Below are 13,800 nucleotides of genomic sequence, written 5' to 3' on the forward strand. Positions count from 1 at the left end.
TTGTTCTAATGAATTTAAGCAAAACTGTGCAGTCGCAATTATTTCCTAGTGAAACCGTGCAATGGGACTGGTGATTTCATTATTGGCTACGGACGGGCTGACTTCGTATGAGCATTTCCCGATACGTGCGCTCCTTCCTCCCGTTCTCGAATGGTTCGATGGAACTAGTCGCATGTACTTGAAACACATATTCACATTTAACTACTCACAATAAGAAATAAAATTTAAAAAAAAAAAATCGGTAGGGGGGGCGCCGGTCCATTGTGTTGATCGATTCGACGTCAGGGAATGAGATTATGTTTTTGATGGATGGGCATTCGGGACGCATCAAATATTCATGCCGCATATTCTTCCTTTTCGCTTTTAGGAGTATGAAAAACGCTGATGACAAGTAGTTCAGAAACACTTGTGAATAACTCCCTTGATATAGATCGGAATGGCCTGAAGTATGAAGACGGTTGGGTTTACAACTTTTATGTTTTGAGTTTTCTCAGACGAGTATTGTAGGATGGTTGATGGCGAGGCGAAAGTCCGGTCCCTGAAATCGATCGAACCGGGTCGGTTTTCTTCGTCGGTTATATCATTGATTACCCTGTTCGACCTTTCCATCTCATAGTTTTGGAACTGGGATGATCGAAGCGATGGGTCCTTTGTGAATTGGGGCTTGATTGTGGACACAGAAGAAAGGAATATTTGACCCAGCGCCTCAGTGTTTCCAGTCGTTGCTCAAGGCCATCATGATCGGAAATTCTTGATGTCGCTGATGACCAGCTCTTAGCCGTGGGTATCATGCTTAGGGAAGCCAAAATTTTGGGCCGGCATTTATTCTGCATAATTTTCCGAACACAACAACATAGGAAGCACAAACCTTCTCTAAAATAAGAGGAATATACCATTAGAGCGAGTTTCTGAAAATTCATCCAGTAGCAATGAGTTTGAGTGGGTAAAAGTTCCGAAGTACCTATCGCATCGCTCCGGCAACTTTTTGGCCGATATTTGACTTGATTCTCTATAATTTTTCGAGAACAATCTAGGTGATTATTTTGATGTTTTATATAACTAGGAAATGTTTTGTAGTGCAAGTGTGACGTTCGAGGGCATCACTGTGCTTGCAAGCTCTATTTTGATATGTTATTATACATATAATAGAGGGCGCATGTGGAAGACTATAACCACAAATAATCAAGCGGTCATACAAAATACACAAGTGCATGCAAACAAACGGCAATCATGATACCTAATAGTATGGTAATAAGTTCACTAGACACGCCGCAATCAATCGTACCATCAGAGACCACAAACAATTGATCTTATTTATAAATATATGTTATATATTTTCAGTTGTTTATAGGGCGTTCTCATCCAATAATCGGGAGGATTAAGGGTTACATCTATCCCCGAATACAATCCATATCTCCATCGGTATGCTCTGACGCTATCACTGTCATCTTGACCTGCCTGTACCTGGATATCTGAAAAAAGGTTTAACAACAGCGAAGTGAGCCGAAGGTCAGCAATAGAGATATTAACCCAATAATTAAACCGTCAATTCATCAATTGATAGACAGAAACGATGCGCAACCAACCACAAATTACTCAATGAAAGGCACCACTAGATAAGCATGAATATACAATAGCTACTCAATTAAGGGCGACATTCGACTCATACGATTCCTCAATCGGCTTATGATGTGACTACCCATAGCCCCAAGATGCTAGGTTGTCACTCGGGATCGACATGCGAACCATGAACTTCATAAGCAACCTCTTTAGTATTCGGTCGGACACCCACATTGGACATCAGCCACGATTCAATTCGACTAGTCAACAATTGAGACGATCAGCCTACGTACTCAGATGACCCATGACCTAGAGAAGTTACCTCCATCAACGGATCACACATGCAAGACAGTTACATCCTCCATGCGAACACAATTTTCATTCGGCTTGTCCACAGCCAAAGTCAGCGATCCGCGCTAATTGAATGATGAATAGGCAATTTAGTCACAAAGTTAAGAAGCCTACTTGCATTAGGAATGTGTATGAAGAAATGGAGATCGATTCGTCTTCCGAACGAGCTCAAACCGACACCTTCTCCTTGGTGGGTCGCACAAATGGCCCATGCGGATGGAAAGCAAGCAGCGTCAAGAGGGAGCTAGGGCCAAGCTATGGCAGTTGAGGACCTCAAGATTGCTGCCGTTGAGCCAGAAGTTCGCTGGCCTCCGAGGGGAAGAGAACGAGAGCTTCAATTGAGAGTAGACGCGGCCGGTTCGGTGGAACCGCCGGTTCCGGTTCAGGAACCGGCGGTTCCGGTTCCACGAAAAGGTGGAACCGGAACCGGCCGTGAAAAATGGCGGTTCCGGTTCCGAACCGGAACCGGCGGTTCCGGGCCGGTTCCGGTTCCGCTTCGGAACCGCCGGTTCATTCCGATTCATTTTTAATAATAATTTTTAAAATAATAAATAATAAAATAAATATAATAAATTATAAATTATAAAATACAATTAAATTGTACATTGTAATAAAATATGGAAAAAAAAAAAAAGAAGGAATGGGCTTGAACTTAATGAATTATCATTAAGCGACCTACATATCTTCTTGGGGATAGAAGAATCAAAGCCCATGTAGTTCTTTTTACCTTTGAGAACCCCAACTTACCTCATCGTCAATCGTCGCTACCCGTTGTGGTACCCGTGGCGGTGGTATCTCCAACATCATCGCTAAAAAATTCGTGTTCACGATCTAACTCTTGGTGTCGATATTTCGCCCTCGTCCAATCGCCGACACAAGCTTGAGCTTCCACAGAGTCCGGGCTTAATCTTGAACGGCGAGAGTCCAAAATTAATCCTCCGGAACTAAATGCTTGTTCAACTGCAACCGTTGAAGAAGGGGTTGCTAATATTTGACGAGCGATGAGGGCGAGAACTGGATACTCGATTTGGTGACTCTTCCACCACTTCGGGATTTCGAAATCTGTACTATGTTCTCGCATCACGAAACTCAAATTGAGTGGTTAAATATTTTTCTAATTCAGAAATATTACCTGTTGCCCCCCCTTTTTTTTTTTTGCCTACTCTTAAGCATATTATACCCTCTACTAAGTGAACTACCACCTTCGCTACGTGAGGCAGTAGATTGTAAAGATCCGGAATCACTTAAACCATATCTACTACAAAATTCTCCATATAATGCTACTATAGATTCTTTAACATGTCCTAATATATTTAAAATATCTATTGAATCATCCAAATGTAAACAATCATGATAATACACATTCAAATAATCTTGTAAACCGTCTAATTTAATACGTGGATCAAAAACAATACCAACTAAATAGACAAGAGGAATTTGCAAATAATAATGCAACCATTTTTCTCGCATTACTAAAATAGTTTGACCTAATTCGGTATCTTTTTCATATTCACTAAAAACACTACTAATATTAACACACTCTATTAAAAATAAATGCGTTGTAGGATAATAAATACCAGATAAAGTCTTAGTAGCATCATTAAAAATTTTCAAAATATCTAAAATTTTCTTGCAAACGTCCCAATGTTGAGGAAGTAAAGTAATTTCGGGAATATTTTGTGAAATAAACATACATAATAAATCTTTATATTCAAAAGTTTGCCGAAGCAACTCGTACGTAGAATTCCAACGAGTCGGAATATCTTTTGGAAATCTTCTTGGCCTTCTCCCATTTTGTTTACAAAATTTTCCCCATGATTTCATACATTGGGGACGACTCCATAAAAATTTAATTGCACTTTTTATTGGGGCGAGAGAAGTGTCAAGAGTTCGTAAACCATTTTGTACACATAAATTTAAAACATGACAAGCACATCTAATGTGAAAAAATTGTCCGCCAAAAGTGGGTTTGCAAATATTTTCTAATTCGGGAATAGAAGCGGTATTTGCGGCGGCATTATCAAAACCAATTGAAAATACTTTATTTATTAAATTATATTCTTCTAAAACTTGCCTAATTATTCTATAAATATTATGAGCCGAATGGCTTTCATCAAAAACTCGGAATGCAATAAGTCTTTTTTGAATCATCCAATTGTCATCTATCCAATGACACGTGACACCCATATAACAATGAATTTGCCAAGGATCACTCCAAATATCGCTACCTATATGCACACGTCCATTGAATTCCGCAAAAAATTTTGCTAAAGATTTTTTCCTTTTTTATAAAGATGAAAAACTTCGCGTTTAAGAGTATTTTTTGGAATAGTTGGCGCTTGCGGAACCAACGCAGTATTTATCAAATATTTCATATTAAAATTTTCACCGGTATTAAACGGAGCATGATCAAGGGCAACATATTCACCTAATGTTTGTTTATAAAGTGCTTCAGTGAAACGAAATAAAGGATGAGGCTTAGAAGTGGCGTACCCGGAAATTTGTTGTTGCGTATTGTCGATCCCCGCTTGCGTTGGATGTTTTTTCGTCAAATGCCGACGGAATGTTCCGTAACCGTCTCCTTTCGTGAATTTATAAGTTTGCGAACAATATTTACATTTTACATTATACTTACCTTCGACTTCATCACGTACCTTGTCGAAGTGTAGCCACAAGTCCGATGTATTATCTCGGCCCTTCCGTTCCGGCTCATTTGCCGTTGACGTTTCTTCGACACCGGTGGGAGGATGAAGACTTTCTTGTGTTGGGATGTGCTCGACGTTCGGAATCGGGACATAGTTGATATTATCGTCGTCGTCTTCCCAACTTGCATACTCACGAGGATCGTATTCATGAAAGGGATAGTCGGAATCTCCCATAGCCATCTTGCCCTTGTCGGCATTTCCGCTTCCACTTGCCATTTTTTGAGAGAATTGATCGGGATTGAGAGAATTGGGAGAATTTGAGCGATTTGAGAGGATTTCGGAGAGAATTCGAGAGATTGTTCGGAGAATTTGTGACAAAAATGAAAGGGGAAGCATATGTATTTATAGGCAAGAATCATTTTTTTTTTTTATTATTTTTAAAAAAAAAATGAAAAGCAACGGCCCAAAGCGGGCGCGCCCGGGGGGGGGGCCGGGCGAGAGCCCAACGGCTCTCGCCCGGGCCCACCATCTTTTTTTTTTTTTTTTTTTGCGGTTGTGAACCGGCCCGGAACCGCCGGTTTCAGCGTTTCCGGAACCGTGGGCCCGGTCAACGGGCCGGTTCCGGGCCCACGGGCCCAAATGGCACTCACTAATTGAGAGAGAGATGGAGAGAGAGAAGAGAGGGATGAGAGAGAGTGAGAGTTCTTGAAAATGAGAGGAGAGAGAGTGGCAGGGCACTTTTATAGGGGCTAGAGGCGGTGGGGGCTGATTCAAAAGGGTTCGTGATTCAACCGCGAACCAAATTTCGCTCGGGACCGATTTCGTATTCTAGCACTAAAATAAATAATTCACCCAAGGTCCAAGTACCGCGCCCAAACTACAACGTTCTAATCAATTAATCCACCGTACCAACTTATTAACGCCAAATCACCATCTCTAATAATCCAATCCCGACATTGACTAATTCACTCATAAATCCAATCGGGCAAAATTTAGGCTGTTACAGAAAGCCATGAAGATGTAATGCTTTGATGGAGTCACTTGATGAGCTTGCACATAACTTGCACATTAGAGGGGTTTTGAAGTATTACAAACTTATAAGTTATCTAAAATCTCAAAGATGAATAGTTTGTCTAGAAAACCCAATTAGAGATTTTATCTTATTTGATGAATGCTGATCTACCCTAAATTTTCTATGTATTGCCAAATGGTTTACTTAAGAAACCGATGCAAGGAAAATCCTACAAAAATTTATATTTTATAGCATCTCAAATTCATCAGGGTCACCATAAGAGAAATGAGATATCCATAGTCAAAATTATAGTGCTAGTAGAATAAGATTCGCAACAGATTAAATGCCAAAGTGGTTGGGGGAAGTTGATGAGCCAATTTGATGGTAGCGATTTTCTTCTACGTGTCTTGGCGATCCAATCAGCCCACCATTTGTAATAAGCAAGTTGCGACAACATATTTCTAGATCCAAAATAAGGCTTGGGACCAACAAATGAACATGCAATTTATGCAAGGAGACAGGCCCGAGCCCATCTTTCTTAGCTCATTGATCACCCTCTCATTGGCGGTGCATCTCTTGCCAGTTTCAGTCTCAATTCATTAGGGCCGATATTTGACTTCATTCTCCATAATTTTTCAAGAACAATAATGTAAGAGTACGTGATTGTTTTTGAAGAGTTTTTTATGACTAAGAAATGTTTTGAAGTGAAAGCCGTGAAGGTGTAATGCTTTGATGGAGTTATTTGATGAGCTTGCACGTAACTTGCACGTGAGGGGGCGTTTTACACGCTCATAAGCTATCTAAAATCTCAAAGATGAATAGTTTGTCTAAAGAACTCACTGAATATGGATTTTATCTTATCCGTTGATTGCTGATCTGCCCTGAATTTTCTATGTATTGCCAAATGGTTTGCTTAAGAAATTGATGCAAGGAAAATCCTATGAAAAATTTATATTTTATAGCTTTGCAAATTCATCAGAGTCGCCAAAAGAGAAACGAGATTCCTTAAAAAAGGTCAGATAAGCACAATGAGAGTATCACTAAGTAGTCAGATATACGTATCTTCTAATTAACCCTAAAATAGGATGAAAAAGCAACGCCCAAGTTCTGTCACTATACTATCACTTGCTGTAACCTCTCTACACAATATTAATTAAAAAGGAAGAGGAAAAAGTAATTGAAGAACTTATATAAGTTAGACAGAAATCACCTCCAAAACTACAAAGAGAGAGCACTCTCTCCACAAAATTGGGGGATGTTCTGCCACTAATTCCTTGGAAATTTCATTCTTTTCATCTAAGTAATGAAAGCCAATCTGCCAAATTTATACTCCTAAAATGTCTCTTGAAAGTTGAATTCATTCCTTGTTTTTTCCTTTTCATTCACTCGAATCTCTTCCTTATTATCGATTTTGTCTGGATCCTTCTTTTCTTTCAAAAAAAAAAGGGGGGAAGGAGAAGGATCTTTTTCCCTTTGTCCATACCCGAATGTTTTTTTAATATGGAGGAGCCCTATGAGGAGTCTTCTTCCTCCGATTCGTCATGCTCGCCGCAACCGGTTTGACGGGCCTGCATGGGCTATTATTGCAAACCAGCATGCTGGTCCGCCGTCTAGATTTGAATATGCTTGAAATTACACTCGTCGGGAGTGGATTGTGTTGAGGGTATTTCTGAGCTATTTGATGAAGACATTGTCGGCGTCATTATTGAGGATGTATCCGATTTGCCCCGAAGGACATGCCAACCCGTATGAGTAGGGATGCTCCTATCTCCTTTGCATTGTCTCATGGCATTTCTTTTTCCCTATATGGGTTTGTTAGTTGTTGAATTTTATGCGTTGTAATAACATTGCGTATTGGATCTTGCGCCGTTGATCCTAGATTTTTTTAGTTGTAATAGGGCCTTACAATTTGAATAGAAGCATACATTTTATTAAGGATGTGTGAGGAAAACTTGAAAATTTCAGAATCTTCCCTTTTGCCATGTGATTTTCGGCCAGTAGGGGCTCAGTCAGGATGATTTAATTAAGTTCGAAACCCTCTTTTGCAGTCCATCAACTGTCGGTTCAATTTAAATGCAATTTATGAGCCTAACTGTTAGTGCAGAATGCTCCAAATAAAGTATATGCAAATTAACTAATATTTTTGTCTAAGGGCCGGGCTGATCCCTAATTTTTATGGGACGCCAAAATTTAAGATCATATGTAATTCCTATGTTATTGTTCTCGAAATATCATGCAGAATCGAGTCAAATATCGGCCCAAAAAATTATTGAATTTGCTTTGAACAGATTAATTTCACAAATTATTAGAATATCTACGATAAGATGCGAGCTTGAAAATCATAGGAATGAAGTACAACAAAAATGTTGCTTGTGAAATTCACATTTCTCGACATGAATGAATATCGTAATTTTACGTGACGAAAGTTGTTTTAGTAGCTTGGAAGCAAGGGACCGCTCGAGGAATCTTTGCTAGATACTCACTGGCAATTCCCAACACAACATGAAAACAGGGCTCGAACACGACACAAATTCATTGAGACAAATCTGAACTCGGCGATGTCGAGGTTGGTTCGATGACGAGCAACGAACGATGGAGGGGGCAGCAACAGTTGGAGCTCGCCAAAGTCGATCCTCTGCTTCACGATTGAAGAGGGAGAGAGAGAGAGGAAGAAGGAAGGACATGGCGGGCCGGGCTTGGGGGCGCACACACGGGAGAGGGAATGGCGAGGTGGGCCTAGTCACAGCCCAAACGGAAGAAAAAGAAAAGAAAAGGCAAGCCTATCTTGCGGGGGAAATAAAAGTGCGGGTCCGGGTCACCCGCACGGAGCCGGGTCAACCCGGCCCGATCTACTTTGAAAAGTCATAAACTTTATTTTATGATGGCCGATGTAGTCCTGAACTTTTCGATCCGGCCAACTTAGTCCTAAATCCTTTGATGATTTTCAACAGCCTTTCCATGATCAAGGCATGGAAGACTTTTTTTTACATTTTTTTATGAAATTTTTTGAATTATATATTTTTTTCTTCTTACTCTCCACAAGCAAGGTAGGCAAGGGCTGCAACGCTCTTGTCTAGATCCAGCGAGTGCATCGAGACCACAGCCGATAGCCTCTTGCTCTCTAGTGAGACATGACCTTTCACTCAAGCAAGGGTAGCCCTCGCCAGGTTTGGGCGAGAGATGGCCGGTGAGCGGTGATGGCCGCAACGTCCTCGCCCCCCAAAGGCGAAAAGTAAAAGAAACGAAAAAAAAAAAAAAGAGAAACATAAAAAAAAGGAGAAAAAAGGAAAATATCCAAATGATTAAAATTAATTGCTAATATCATCCACCTATGTGATGCAGTGGATAGTAATTTCCTTCACATCATTTACAAATTTACTAGTAATTATCCTCATGACACTTAAAAGGAGAAATCTTATGGATGAATAGAAATAGAGTGGATTGATGTTGAGTCCAGAAAATTTTATTATGACCAGAATAGAAGAAGGACGAAAAATAAAAGGGAAAATTTTAAATAAGGGTCCGAAATGCCCCGATTTTCTCAAATAAATGTGTAAAGTCAAATTTATTTCAAATAAGAACATCAAGTGCACTCATTGTTTCAAATAAGGGTTTTAAGTGGATATTGTTTCAAACAAGAGCGTGAAGTGACCATGTTAGTCTAAAAAAATGGCCTCTCACTAGTTTTTTATAGGCATTTTTTTCATTTATCCTTTTTTATTATTTTTCTCCTTTTTCTTTGATTTTTTGCCTCTTTTAAAAAAAAAAAATTTAAAAACTTAAAGAAAAAAAAAAAAAGAACCACAGGTGGGAGGGCAACCTCCCGCCTGTGGAAACCGCCCCACCCCCGGTGAGGTGGCGTTGGTGGCCGTTGAGGTCGCCGGCGCCTCGGCGGTGGTCCGCCGATCCCTTTGACTAGCGGCGAGGGTCTCTGCCTTTTTTTTTTTTTTTTTACTGTTAGTTTTTTATTTCATATTTAAGTTAACTAAAAATTATATTAAAATTATATTTTGACGAAACCGCCCTTGATCGGTCGGAATATTTGGCTAGCCACCTAGGCCAGGCCCTTATTTGAAACGACAATGATCACTTGAGGCTTTTATTTGAGACAAAAAGGGCAATTCATGCCCTTATTTGAAATAATGTTCACTTTAAGCCCTTATTTGAGAAAATCGGGGCACTTCGGGCCCTCATTTGGAATTTTTCCAAAATAAAATGAAGAAATGAAAATTACGATTATACATGAAATGAAATTCGCCAATGAAAGAAAAACAAATATTTATTGAAGAAAAAAAGCGTATAAATTGCATCTAATGTTTGCCTCTTTTTTTTTTTTTTCCATCCGGTGGTGTCGAATTTACTAAGAAATTCTCATCATTATCTTTTAGAGATTTGATTAGTACCGTCTGATTATGTTACGTTTATGACTACTTGAGGTGCATGCAACATTCTTAATCTTTCTCCGGACTCGCTATCGGTACCAATTATATGTTGTAAATCCCCGACGCGGTATATCTTGGCTGCGATTGAGTCGCCGAATCACAAGATGTTTCGTCCCACCTTGCTCCAATTGGAACGTTAAGTTCAATTTCCGCTCACGGAACATTAAATGTTTCCTTGTAGATTAAGATTCTTTGAAATTAAGGATAACAATTTACAATTTAAAACCACCCTCGAAGATATGAACTTATCCGTACAACTAATTTGGATGGCAAGTATCAATCTCCCCTTTCTCCTTTTTGTTTACTTTTCGTTTCTGTCGTTAGCAAAACTCTTTCTGCTAAATTAGACTGATGAAAATCATACGAAACTTGCTGATCCTCGAAGTCAGTGCATCAGTGCCCTGGAATTCCAATTTCAATAGTTCTGATGCTTTTTCATTCATACAGAAGGGACTCTCACTTCCTCTAGCTAATCAACTTCTATTAGACCAAAGTAAATCGCAGTCCGAAAATCATGTCTTTTGAAGCGTAATCAAATGAACTTTCATCTTGATCATCCGTTGAGAAATCGCGAGTAGCGACACAAGGCAGACAATATGCTAAGCCTACGTATGACATTACAAATAACTACCGGAGATCTTGAATAAACCACTCAATGAACCACAATCGATTTGTAGGAAAAGCTTAATGGGTTAGATTTCATGCGTGTATTAGTCAGCTATGGCATCTGCCAGCTCGTTTTTTTGTCATTTTCATGTATTATTTCTTAAGAATAATTGCTTATATCACTAGAAATAATTAGTCAAAAAAATATTTTTATTATCAATAATTTATATTTAAATATTTTTGTGCATAATAAAAATTAACTTAAGGTCTTCAACTGCATGCCCAAATGGACATTCTCTTCTGTTGTGACAGGGCGGTGACATGAACTTTTGAAGGAAAAAATAATAGATTATTGTAGATTAGAGGAAAAGAAAAGGTGTTTGTTCCTGACTGTTTTCCTATCAAAAATGGATTGGTCACGGTAACAATGTCAAAGATAATCGGGGCCTGCCAATTAGAATTTTGGAAAAGTGGGGTGACAATAATCTCGTTGTTGGTAACAGATTGCTCGAATGCCAAGTTGACAATTCTGACAGGGTAGACAAAAATTCTTAATTGAAAGTCGACTGAAACAAATCCCAGATAAGAAACTTAAAAAGAATCGGAAGAAAATAAAAGAGATGGATTACATATAATTACTTGAGCGTCAGAATTTTTTCTTATTAATTATGCCTTTTCAGGAATTTGTTATTACATTTATTTTTACTACCAAACCAACAATGATATATCACCACTTCAGTTAATTCAATGAAGTTTGTTATGGTTATTTTCCTGAAAGTTTGCTTTATAGATAGTATCAGTCTTCGCTCGACACTATTCATTTTTCTTATTTGTATATTCTTGCACATATATTTGAAACTTGGTATGTTTCTTAGTGAATCACGATGACTAATTCCGTAATTAGTACAACTAACTGGAATGTAGGAGGAGTCAATTTATTTTTTATAAAGTGTTTTGAGTGCATAATCGTATTTATACTTAGTATACTGAGAATGGAAACGATTATTGCTCGAATGCTACATGTAAAATATATTAGGTACATCAAATCATGTGCATAAAATAAGTTAGGTACATCAAAGTATGTATGTATGTATATCTATGTGTATATGTATATATATACTTTATAGTGACAAGTTTTGAAATTAATCCTTTTATATATACATATATATGTGTGTGTGTTAAGGGTTTTTATTTTTCCGAATATAAGGATTAAGTTCAAAACTTATGTCAGTCACAACTATAATTTGGGTTGGCAAAACGCATCCTTAAGCTGGTGAGAGAAGGGGCTCGTAGGATTAACTATTTAGCTTTATAAATATAATGACGCCAAACAAATCATTTACTTGTTTCCTTTTATCAAGAAAACCGAACACTTATCACATACTAATGTCCGAAAGCAAAACGGAACATGCTCTACCTACTCTCATATAGTCTTTCTACTAAAAGTAGAAAACTCCTCACCTTTCGATTTCATGAAGTAAATCGAGATGATTTATTCTTTTTTCTTTTTATTGAGCTGTCCTTTAACAAAACCGTTGCAAAGGAGCTTTGTCACTTGTGCCTTCATATGGTCAGCCACAGTGATAGTGAGCAAGGAATTAAGAAACAGAGGAGACTTAGGAGACGATAGTCAACGAAGCAAGAGTTTGAGATATGAAAACTAAGCGTGCTGAGTTGAGAGGAAAAAGTGAACTAAAAGACGACGACAGATGAAAATAGAAACTAGAAAGCTGAAACAAAGGTTTAGAACTTTAAACACTCATGTTCCGGTTCCGGTTCGGTTCTATCGAGAATGTACCGGAACCGGAACTTGTGGTTCCTAAAAATGTGAAACCGGGAGCCAGATCCTAGTTTATCGGAACCTTGAACCGAACCGGAACCGCCGGTTCGATTCTCCAGTTCCCGATTCTACTCTGGAACCATGCTCACCCCCACTCTTTAAGTCCACGGGTCTATGGACCGGAGCAGAGGTATGAGTGCCGGAATCGCACCGGGTTCCCCGATCAGAGCTCGATCATCGGACCGATTCTTTGCAAGTAACCTTGAGGCAAAACCAATTGCAGGAAAAACAAAGGAAAAAGCTCTGTCTTTTTTTATTTTTCAAGAATCAACAGTGAATGCTTGACGGCTAGCGACGGAGACTGCAATCTGTCCTCGCAGATCTTGACCGTCGACTGGAGATCCTCCGGCGAGATACTCTCGATGATCTCCGTCGAGAAGTTCTCTCTCTGCAGAAACCCTAGGCATGGGGAGAAATCCTCCGGATTCGGATCTGACTCGGCTCCACCGTCCTCGCGGCCGTTGTTCTCCGACGTCGGCAAGCTCGCGAGCCTCTGCAGCTCTCCGACGCCTTCTCGTCCGGCATCGTCATTTCTTGAACGCCGAACCACGCCTCCGAGACCAGGCCCCACAGTCACGCGAGCTTGAGCAAGGATGGGCAATCGGAGAAGCCTTCGGCAAGGTCGCGGACGTGGGAGGCGAAGCAGCTCAAGGTCGCAGTCGCTGCAGAGGGCGAGGTCCTTGGCGGCCTAGAAGGCGGAGGTGGGCTCGGAGGAGCATGCGTCGCAGATTTGGGAGCGGAGGTGCTTGCGGGAGAGGAGGTTGGCGGAGTGGACGTGGCGGTCGTAGGGAAGGCAGAGCCTAGCGGAGTCGGCCCGACAGTAGAGTACGGTGGCGCGGCCGGCGCAGAAGTCGCAGGGGACGGCGGCGTCGTCGCCGGCAGTTCTCGATGGGAGTGAAGATGGGTTGTTGATTCAGGAGATGGAGGAGAGTAGCAGTATTGAAAGGGCTAGACTTGGAATTATAATAAATATATGGGGACAATAATAAAGGCAAAATTAATAAAAAAAATTATTGATTCTCGGCAGCATGCCGACAATGCTGGAAAAATTCAGCCTTTTGAAAGCTGATTTAACCCTAAAGATTTTTTAAAAAAAATTACCAAACACTTACACTTTGGCCCAATGAACTTTGGGCGTCAAAGCCTCTTGAGAAAGGCCTTCCCAAACGCAGCGTAAATGGTTTCGGTTTATGTTCTAATTAAAGGTTAAGTGATGATTCGAGAATCAATTTAGCTAATCAATAGGAGTAGTTGCTACACGCAAGTCGCCTCGATTGAGTGGATTATCAGCGGCACTTATGCGTAAATTACGATGGTCAAATCTCCATATATACTTCAAAATCA

This window comes from Rhodamnia argentea, chromosome 9 (genome assembly GCF_020921035.1).
Source record: "Rhodamnia argentea isolate NSW1041297 chromosome 9, ASM2092103v1, whole genome shotgun sequence".
NCBI classification, from domain to species: domain Eukaryota; kingdom Viridiplantae; phylum Streptophyta; class Magnoliopsida; order Myrtales; family Myrtaceae; genus Rhodamnia; species Rhodamnia argentea.